At 41.2% G+C, this 11,512-nt stretch overlaps 1 pseudogene; it reads right to left on the bottom strand.

Annotated features, from left to right (window-relative positions):
* Positions 1–3,971: 3,971 nt before the first annotated feature.
* Positions 3,972–9,327, bottom strand: LOC144368932 (uncharacterized; annotated as a pseudogene).
* Positions 9,328–11,512: the final 2,185 nt, after the last annotated feature.

Genomic DNA, 11,512 nt, shown 5'->3' with positions numbered 1-11,512 from the left:
GTGTTATATGGGTCCATTTTCATGAGCATAATGGCAATTTGGATATATATGTGAAGTCTTTTCTTCATTTTTATTGAGCTTTTATCTTGGAAAATATCTTGCCCCAGTCTGTCTTCTTGTCCTATACATACTGTCTTGTGATGAAAAAATTCTTAATTTAAATGAAGTCCAATTTTATCAACCTTCCCTTTCACGATAGTTGCCTTTTAATCTAACCCAATATCATACAAATACTGTCTTAAATTTTCTTCCACAACTTTCTTTTTTCTTTAACATTTATGAAGCATTTTGAATTTATTTTTTGCTATCTATTGTGAGGAAAGAGTTAGAATATTTTTTTCAAATTAATATTCAATTGATACCATTCAAAGTATTGAAAATGCCTTTTTCTACTAATTTTGGTTTGCAATTTTTTTTAAAATCTGGTGACTATATTTTAAATTTTTTTTTAGTTGTTGATACATCTTTATTTTATTTATTCATATGTGGTGCTGAGAATCCAACCCAGTGCTTCACACATGCCAGGCAAGTGTGTTACTGCTAAGTCACAGCCCCAGCCCCTGGTGACTATTTTTGTGTGGGTCTGTTGAGACTCTTTCATCTCCTCCATTGGTCGATTTGTGTATCCTTGTAACAATTCTATATTATTCTAAATGTCACAGGTTTGAAATACAACTTGATATTTGATAGTATGTATTTTATAGCTCTGTTGTTAATGTAAGGTACCTAAGCTAACCCAGGTCCTTTCCATTTTCATATAAAATTTAAAGGCAGCATATCAGTTCCTAAGAAAAGATAAAAACAAAACTGTTTTAGTCAGTTTTTTCACTGCTATGACTAAAGGACCCAACCAGAACAATTATAGAGGAGGAACAGATTATTTGGGGTCTCGTGGTTTCAGAGGTCTCTGCTCATAAACAGTTGGCTCCATTCTTTGGGGCTCAAGATGAAACAGGACATCATAGCAAAAGAGCACGGCAGAGGGAAGCAGCTCACTTGGTGATCAGGAAGCAGAGAGAGAGAGACATCTCCACTTGCCAGACACAAATGTACACCCCAAAGCCAAGCCCTCAATTCCCACCTCCTCTAGATACACCCTACAACTTCAATTACCCACTCAGTTAATTCCTATCAGATGATTAATCACTGATTGAGTTAAGACTCTCACAACCCAATCATTTCTTTTCTGAACCTTCTTGCATTGTCTCACATGTGAGCTTTGAGAGGACTCCATATCTAAATCATAACACCCACTTATTTATTAGCTGGGATTATGTTCAATTTATACATAAACAATACTCCATAATTCCTGCTCAATTTGATTATTAATCTATTTATAGATTATTATTTTTCTATTCATACAACCATATCTTCTGCAATGTAAGGATCTTATTAATTTTTTCAATAAGAATGTATTTTACTAACTTTTAAAATAAACTCTATTATAATATTGAATAGAAATTTTGATAGTGGACATTTTTGTGTTTTAATTTCAAGGGAAAAGCTATGGAAATTTCAACATTGAATAAGATGTCGTCTGTACCATTTTTGTAGGGTTTCTTCATCATATTTAATTATTTTGTTTCAATTATGATTATCTGAAAGTTCATATCATCAAATACTGAACTTTACCAAACTGTTTGAACTTCATCCAGTATAAATGACCTTTACTGTGGTTCCATATGAAAATAACCTAGAGAATTAGTATGAGTCTGGGTCCAATCAGGAGACAGAAATCACACAGTAAAATAGACAGGCAACATTCAGTATAAAATGTTAACAGAGCTGGGCACAGTGGTGCATGCCTGTAATCCCAGCAGCTCAGGATGCTGAGGCAGGAGGATCTCCAAGTTCAAAGCCAGCCTCAGCAAAAGTGAAGTGTTAAGCAACTCAGTGAGACCCCGTATCTAAATAAAATACAAAATAGGGATGAGGATGTGGCTCAGTGGCTAAGTGCCTCTGAGTTCAATCACAGTACCCCCAACCCCCTCCCCCCAAAAAAAAGTTAACAGTGGCTTGAATAGTGACAGATTGGGTATGTTATAGGAAAAAGAGCAGATATGGGAGGCAGCCACTATTCTTAGAACTAAAGAAGGAAGAAGAGACTACTTCTTCCCAAGTTTGATGCACAGACCTCATTGGAGAGGGCATGACTGGCTCACTAGATGGCCAAGAAGTTCCCACCACATGAACAGAATTCACTGAAGAACTCCTTCTGAAGGGCCTAAGGAAGCTGCAGTCGTCATGTTTCAGAACTGACTGTAAAACTTCCCTGCAGGCAATCATAGAAACCATCCAAGAGAATAATGTACCCCCCCACACACACACATGCTCTCCTCCACAAAGCCACCTGATGATGGCATACTGGGAGAAACCAGTCATGGAGACTCCACAGGGGCACCCCTCTCTTTAACAATGTCACTTCACCAGGAAGCCATTTGAGAATTCTATCAGCAGCTACTATCCACAAGAAGCCAGGCTATGTTGTTGTGCACCAAGAAGTCAGAAAAAGGAAACGTGTTGCTACAGGAACATAATGATAGGAGCACAGTATAATCAGCAAGAGAACCTTCCTTTTTCTTCCAGGTCCCTTGAGCACTCTCTACTGCAAAACTTAATATACTACTTAAAGGTCCCAATTTCTTAAGGCAAGGCGATTAATAAAGGCTGGATTTGGAGACAAGAGGAAATAAATTGATTAATAGCCAGAGCTCACAGCTTTTAACCACATGTTTACCAGCTTCTTTCCTTCTCTGTACTCCACACCTTGCTCTCTCCACTTCTGTTTGATGAAATCATCTTCCAAATAAACCACCCACACTTTAGCCCTTACTTCAGGGATACTTCCAGAGAAAGCCACAGTAAGAAAATGGTCTATATGTGTTCTTGTGGCAATAGCCATATTATTTATTCAAATATAATTATATAGTTTTTACTTCAGCATCAACAAATCACTCTCTTGTGCATCATTCTTCCCTTCTCTGCTATATTATGTTCATTAATATATAAACATTATACCTTTTATTTACATAATTAATGTTCTCTTTTCCTACTTTTCCCTCTACTTAATGAATGATTTTATTCCTCCCCTTTGGAGAAAAAGTCCTTGAGAGACATATTAGTCAGGGTTCTCTAGAAGAGTAGACCCAACAGGATGGATGATTATAAAAAGAGGATTTATTAGATTAGCTTATACAACCAGAAGCTGGATAGTCCACAGTGGTCATCTGTAGGCTGAGAGTGGAGGAACCAGTAGCTGCACAATCCAAGGGGGATCAAATGTGCTATACCAGTAGGAGACTGATGGCTTCTAGAAACTCCCTGGAGAATCACTGGCAGAATCCTCTTTGGAAGAGTGAAGGAGCGAGAGTCTGATGTTCTAAGGTGATCACAGCAGCAATCAAAAACATGTTCAAGAAGGACTGAGCTTGCATCTGCATCTGTTCCCTTTCTCTTTCAACTTGTATTCCATCCAAGCCTTCAATCTATTGGATGATGCTGCCCACACTTAGGCAAGGCCTCTACTTCACTTCATCTTGCTATACCACATGCCAGTCATTCCTAGAAACACCCTCACTGACACACTCAGAAGCCTCTTAATCTTTGGCATCTCTTAATCCAATCAAGTCGACAATTCAAATTAACCATTAGAAGTCCATACCTTGTCAACTTGATATCCAAACATGACTCTTTATATATTTAATCTTCAAATAAAAACAATAACAAGGTCATAATTCTTTCGACCTAACGCAACAGAACTATCCTTGATACAAGTGAAAAATATTAATTCTTCCTCCAGAATAGAAGGGAAAACAAAAATATCACTTAAAGTACTGATATTAAGTCAGTTTGATGAATGATGAATAACAGGAGGGTAACAAACATGTCTTCTTAGTGCATGTGTAAATATGCATAAACATATTCTTAAGAGAATAGGGAAGAAGTATTAATGGCAATCACAATGCTCATTGCTATAACTGGTCATGTGGCCATAGTTGGTATTTTTGGCTTCTTTCTACTACCCATTCTGTATTTCCTCTACCTTCAACAAGCACCTCAGCAGGTCTTGGCTCTTTGCCTGGAGCTGTGTCCCACACCTACATTCTTGAAGAGTCTGAGACATTTATCATCCTGCCTGGATTGGGTTGCTGTAGTTTCCCATCATTTATAATAACAGGACAGGGTAATACCAAGAGACACCCTTAGGATCTCCTGCACTCCAAGAGTATGCTTTCTTACTTCCATTGTGGAATAATAGTCCAATATCCCCTTAGTAATCTGAATCGCTCACCCCCACCAGCACCATAACTCCCTTCTTAGCCTATTGACTTAGAGATATGAGAAGACCAAAGTGAACAGGGGAAAGTCTTAACTTCCAGTTTAATAAAACCATTGTTATACCTCCTGGCAGAAGAATTCCTCCTCTGAAACTAAGACTCCTAGGCGAGCAAAGCATAAGGTTTCAGGACAGGAAGTAAAAACTTCTATGAGTAACTAGGGGTATTGGTAAGGGGTACTATTCCTGTTTCTACCCCCTGATTCCTGGAGCCATGAATTCTAGCACTAGGAGAGAGAGTAACATATAGTGGATGCTAATTTAGAGTAGAGACAGCCTTCTGAAGAACCTTGCCCCAGCCCTGGAAGGTATTGCCACCTAGCTGGCTCTGTAACTGCATCTTCAAAAGTCCATTTTATCGTCCTAGGAAAACAGCTGCTTCAGGATGCTGGTGAACACAGTATGACCAGTGAAGCCCATAAGCATGATCCCACTGCCTCACTTATTTGGCTGTGGAGTTTCCTGGCCAGAAGCAATGCTGTATGGAATAACATGATGATGGATGCAGCATTCAGTAAGTTCATGAATGGTGACTTTGGCTGAAGCATTACATGCAGGAAAGGCAAATCCATACCCAGAAGTATCTATTCAGGTAAAGACAAACCTCTGCACTTTCCATGATGGAAATGGTCCAATATAATTGCTTGCCACCAGGCTGCAGGCTGATCTCCCCAGGAATAATGCCATATCAGGGGCTTAGGGTTGGTCTCTGCCACTGGCAAATTTGGCACTCAACAGTGACCTTAGCTAGATTACCCTTGGTGAGTGGAAGTCTATGCTGTTGAGCCTATCCACAACTACCACTCCTGCCATCATGACCACTTTGTTCATGAGGCCATTGGGCAATGACAGGAGTGGCTGGGGAAAGAGACTGACTTCTATCCACACATGAAGTCATCCTATCTACTTGATTATTAAAGTCCTCTGCTGAGTTCACCTTTTGCTGAGCAATTACCTGAGATATAAATATCTTCAAAAATCCTTTGCCCATTCCATATACCTCTTTCCCAGATGTCCTTGTCACCAATTTTCTAATTATGTTCTTTTCAGGTCCCTGGCCAGTCAGCCAAACCGTTGGCTATAACCCATGAATTAGTATACAGTCACAAGTATGGCCATTTTCCTTCCAGGCAAAATGCACAACCAGATGCACTGCCCAAAGTTCTGCCCATTGCAAAGATTTCCCTTCACCACTCTCCTTCAGGGTTCTTCCAGAAAAAGGCAGTAGTGCTATAGCTGTCCACTTTCATGTATTGTGCAGAACCATCTGCAAACCAGGCCCTAGTTTTCTCTTTCTCTGTTAATTGACCATAAGGTACACCCCAGGAAGCCATAGGGTCATGCTGAAGGACAGTAGGTATTGTAACAGGAGTAGGAACCATGGGCATTTGGGCCAATTCTTCAGGTAACCTATTTCTGCCTTCAGGTCCTTCCAAGGTGCCGCAGTCCGGCTGCAGCAAAATAACCCGGGGGGTGGGGGTGACGAACAACTTGTGTAGATTGATACAGCAGGAGTAGGAGCCATTTATTGTAGGACAGGAGGGGTATATATACATTCCACACAGCTTATCTTAATTAGCATAAACTAGATAAATTAGTCAACCAATAAGGAATCTCCACACTCAATGGCTCGCTGGCGTCACTTCACAAACCACTCCTTCTGGCAATATGCCAGGCGCCCTCCAGACTTGTTTACAGACTCTAACATTTGCTAGGCACCATCCTGACTTGTTTACAGACTCTAACACTAAGGCCCCATTACATATGAACCACTTCCATTTGATGATAGAGTGCTGCTGTGTAAGTCCAACTTTATGGATTGGTGGGTCAGTTAGCACGCAGTTCATGATGGGCAGTTCAGGTAACATAGTAACTTGGTGGCCCATGGTCAAGCTTTCAATTTTCACTAAGGCCCAGGAGCAGTAGACACTTCCTCAAAGGGACAGTAGTTTTCTGAAGATGATGGCAGGGCCTCGCTTCAAAATCCCAATGTCCTTCTCTGTGATTGACCTATGGGAGCCTTCCAAAGGCTCCAGACAGCATCCCTATCTGCCACTGACATCTCAAACACTATTGGGTCTGCTGGATCATGTGGCCCAAATGGCAGAGCAACCTGCACAGCACCTGAATCTGCTGCAGAGTCTTCTCATGTTCTGGACACCATGCAAAACAAGAAGCTTTTCTAGTCACTCAGTAGACGAGCAGAGGTTACATCCAAATGAGGAATGTGCTTCCTCCAAAATCCAAACGGGCCCACCAAGCATTCTGCTTCTTTGTTGTTTTTAGGAAAGGCCAGATGCAACAACTTATCCTTTACCTTAGAAGGGATATCTCAGCAGGCTCCATACAACTGGACTTCTAAAAACTTTCCTGAAGTTGAAGACCCTTGAATTTTAGTGGTATTTATTTCCCATCACAAATGCTCCACTAGCAAGCCCGGGGTGGTTGCTGCCTCTTGTTTAGTTAGTCCAATAAACATACTGTCATCAAATTAATGGACCAGTGTAATACCTTGTGGAGGAGAAAGGTGATCAAGATCTCTGTGAACTAAATTGTGACACAGGGATGGAGAGTTGACAAACCCCTGAGGAAGGACAGTCAAGGTATATTGCTGACCTTGCAAGCTGAAAGCAAATTCCTTCTGGTGATCCTTATGGACAGGGATGGAGGAAAAAAAGCATTTGCAGATCAATAGCTGCATACCAGTTATCAGATGTATTAATATGCTCAAGTAAAGAAACCACATCTGCTGCAGCAGTTGCAATTGGGCTCACTACCTGATTCAGCTTATTACCATAACCATTGTACTTCAAGACCCAACCGTCTTCTGCACAGGCTAAATAGGAGAGTTGATTAATAGGGGGATGTTCTGGGAACATCACTACCCCTATATCCTTCAAGTCCTTGATGGTGGCCCTAATCTCTGCAATTCATCTAGGAATGCAGTATTGCTTTTGATTTACCATTTTCCCAGGTAGAGGCAACTCCAGAGGCTTCTATTCGGTCTTTCCCACAATAATAGCCCTCACTTGATGGGTTAGAGAACCAAAGTGGGAGTTTTGCCAAATGCTAAGTATATTTATCCTGATTATACATTCTAGGACTGGGGAAATAACCATAGGATGAGGTTGGGGAGCCGCTGGAACCACTATGAGTCAGAACTTGGCCCAACTCCATTGATCACCTCCATAAGCCCCTACTTTTACTAGTGGGCCACAGTGACATTTTGTATCTCTCAGAATCAATGTCAATTTAAAGCCTGGGTCTGGTAGTCCCCAAAAGTTCTGATCATTGCCTTTTACCCAATGCACAGTTACCCTGATAGAAGGCCTTGGGTCCCTTTGAAGAAGAATGAGAGAAAGATTAACAGTAAAGCTTTTTGGTACTGTATGTGGGTCCTTCCACAAGGGAACAAAGCCGCCCCTTCATTCAAGGGGTTCTGGATCTGTAAACTGACTCAAATCTGGGAAGTGGTTGAGGGACCGTGGTTCTGTTATGTTCTAAGGCAGACTTTTGTACATTTGCCCTAGAATTTTTCTGCTTATATAAATAAGTATTTTGTGGGTTTCCCATCTATTTGGCTTCTAGAAACACTGTGATTGATTAGCCAACACCAGAGATCTGCACGAGTCAGAACATTTTGTTCATTTCTTCCCCTTTGCTGTCCATTATGGGAACTATGACTACCCTCTCTTTGGGGATTGAGTGCTGCCTCTTGGCTCCTCTCTCCCTGGGTTCCAATTATTCCCGTTGCATTTAAGTCTCCCAAGTGATTAATTGTAGTTTGCATGGTAAGGTCTGGCACATAGAGAAGAGCAATGACAAAGTTCCGCAAGGATGCTGATCCTCCCCTCACAAATTTGTTTCTTATGGTTTTGGTGAAGGAAACATCTTCTGGATCCTCCCAGAATGGAGGAGAAGGTCAGACATAACAGATCTACTCTAGCATTCCAGTCTCTCTGAGCCTCTGAATTCCTTCATCCTAGTAAACCAAAGGAGATCAGGCATTTCCAGCTCACTCACCCTAGGCCATCTTTGGACCCATACTTGAGCCAACCATCCAAACAAACTATTAGTACCTTATTTTTTTTAACACTGCAAACTACTATATTATATCTAGAATCAGTTTAATGGGCCCATATCAATAAATTCAGCCTGATCTAATTTTATATTCTTTCCACCATTATCCCACACCCTTAAAATCCATCCCCACACATGTTCCCCAAATCTCTGTTTGTATAAATTAGAAAACTCAAAAAGTTCCTTTGGAGTATAATATATTTCCTTGTGGATCATCTCACCTCTAGGAGCCTGCTTAGACTTGAATCTAGATATAGGCATAGAAGCAAAAATGGGTAGTAAGGGTGGGTCCTGTGTAGTATCAACATTTTAATGCTGATCAATAAATCATGAAATGTCATTGCTATTTCCACAGCCAAAGCAGGATTTGTTCCCTCCAACGGAGGTGGAGAAGCCAATGTGACAGAGAATGGGGATAGGAATGCATCAGCCATAGATAAGGATGAGGACTCAACAACTTCTGGCAAAATAAATGCATCATAATGTAGGAGTTTAATGTCCCCAGCCCCCTCAGGCTCCTCCCATACACCATCATCCCAATTAACAGGATCCCATTATTTTCCAAGCAGCGGCCTCCCTTTAACCACAGATACCTTTTGAGACTGAGAGCTAAGATTGCATCCTAATTCAGTCAATTGCAAGTTGAGGGTTTGTGTTTGGTTTTCAGCAACCTCAGCCCTATGACTACAAGAGGGAAGATTCTCCTTCACAACACACTGATCAGCTTTCAGATCAGTTATGAGCATCTGCAGCTGAGAAACTAAATTTCTGAGCTCATCCTTCTCCTTTGTTACTTTGTCTATGGAAGCCAGAAGCAACCAACCAATATTGTCGTATTTCTTAGACTTCCAGAAGTATTCAAAAGTATCATGTATAGAGTCATTAAACTCCTTGATTTTTACAAGTGCCATACTGGGAGCATCATCAAATGTATCATTTTATAAAGTTTTAAAAAGTTTAAAGTTCACACCATAGATTACCAGTGTTCTCCATAGTACCAGTAGGAAAGACTTTAGCAACTTTAGGCCTAACCAATTTAGACAGCCAACTCCAGAAACCAAAAAACAAACTAAGGAAATTCATCCTTAAAATTCTGTTTCTCCAGAACCACTCCTGGTACCAATTTCTGTAGTAGTCAGAGTTCTATAGAAAAACAGAACCAATAGGAGGTAAAATTATAAAAAGGAGATATAATAGATTATCTTATGCAACCAGAAGCTGGATAGTTCACAATGGCTGTCTGCAGGTTGGAAAGCTGAGAAACCAGTAGCTGCACAATCTAAGATGCTAAAGCCTCAGAACAAGAGGGATCAACTCTCCGACCCAGTCTGAGACTGAAGGCTTCTGGAAACTCCCTGGAGAATCACTGGCAGAGTCTCTGATCCAAGCCATCAATACCTCTGGATAGGTACAAAGGATGCTATCTTATACCATCTAGATTTTCCTTTAGGATATAAGGAAGAATATCCCCAGATTCTGGGAATACTTCCAGCAAACAGAAACTCAACTGCCAGCCCTCTCTGGGAATTTCATTCTTGGGGTACTGTCCATATTGAGAGAGAACCACAATTTTTATAAACATGCAAGAAAACATACTTTTTCTTTTTTTCCAAGAGTCTTTGATTGTTACAGATTTTATTTTAAATATAAGACCAATACATTAAATAAATAAGCAGAGAAAACCATGCTGTGGCCACCAGGTAAAACAACTTTCATGTATCCTTTAATTTAATTCACACATTTTTATGGGTTGCCTATGACGAATAATGAACTGTGCTAGGTACTATAAGGGACAAAAGGTGGGTAGGGTTTAGGCCTTCATCAGCAAGTTAAGAGACCAAGAAGAGAAATAACAGATGCATAAATATATTTAATGTGTAATAGAAATATGTCACAAAAGAAATAAAGATATGTTTTTGTAAATGAGGGAGAAATTATTCTTGGCCGGCTTGAAGTAACATGGAGGTTTAAAGGAGAATTCAGAGCCCTTTTCTTGGGAGAACATGTATGAACTGTGTCTTGTGCCAAGGCCAATGTCTCGGCTTGGCACCAGAATCACGAGGCACTCACAGCTTTGTAGGTTCAAACAGCAATTCTTTATTCCAGCTCTCACACCGCCTCCACACAGGTCCAGGGGCAAACACGTTCTGCTGTCTCCCGCACAAACCACCTACTCCACGAGGCTCTCTCCAAATCCCATTTCAATCTCACGAGAACTCAACGGGAACAAGCAGCAGGAACACCCTAATCCCAGCAATAATCTTCAACTTCCAACTTCCCTAAAACCCATTATCTTAAACTGGCAACGCCTTAAACTCAAGGAGCCGGTTACTTCCTCAAACCTGATCAGCTCTAAACCCGGATCTGCCTAGGTCCTTGAGCAAGGTCACCTCATTAAAGCATGCATGCAATGTCCCATAAATGTCCTCTAAGCAGCATGGGGTACGCTTGGCAAGGAAATTTCGATGCGTCATTCCTACTTGGTAATGGCCCTCAGCATCTCCCCCCTTCTGATTAATTAAACAACAAGCAATGCGGCTTAGGACCGTGCCTGGTAGGTTGTCCAATTCAACATATGGTTCTTACCCGTCATCGGATGAACTGACCTCTAGGCGTCAGTCCCCTGTCTTAGGTTGAATCCACTGCAATCAGATCAACCCGTCGCTGACTACCGGTCCAGCATTCAGCCATGCTTGTGGATAGGCCTAAACACCAGTGGGGGGGTGAGGTTCTTGCCTCACCTCTGTTGGCCCCCAAATTTAACCTTGGTGCTAGTGGGGGGGTGAGGTTCTTGCCTCACCTCTGTTGGCCCCCAAATTTTAGACCATCACTAGTAGAAGGGAGGAAGATACAGAAATGCCACGACACCAAGCCAATTGACGGCTCCTTTGGAAAAATTGCATCACTGGTGACACCATCAGCAAAGATGTCAGCATTACCACAATTAACATGGGGTGCGCTGGCAAGGAAATTGCATCACTGGTGACACCATCAGCAAAAATATGCCAGCAGTACCACAATTCGCTGCACCAGACGATAGTTCACAATGCATGCAACTGATATATAGTTCAGGCAAGTTCTGCAGGCAGTTCAAAT

This window comes from Ictidomys tridecemlineatus, chromosome 12, assembly GCF_052094955.1.
Source record: "Ictidomys tridecemlineatus isolate mIctTri1 chromosome 12, mIctTri1.hap1, whole genome shotgun sequence".
NCBI classification, from domain to species: domain Eukaryota; kingdom Metazoa; phylum Chordata; class Mammalia; order Rodentia; family Sciuridae; genus Ictidomys; species Ictidomys tridecemlineatus.
This window is presented reverse-complemented; position numbering and strand designations above follow the sequence as displayed.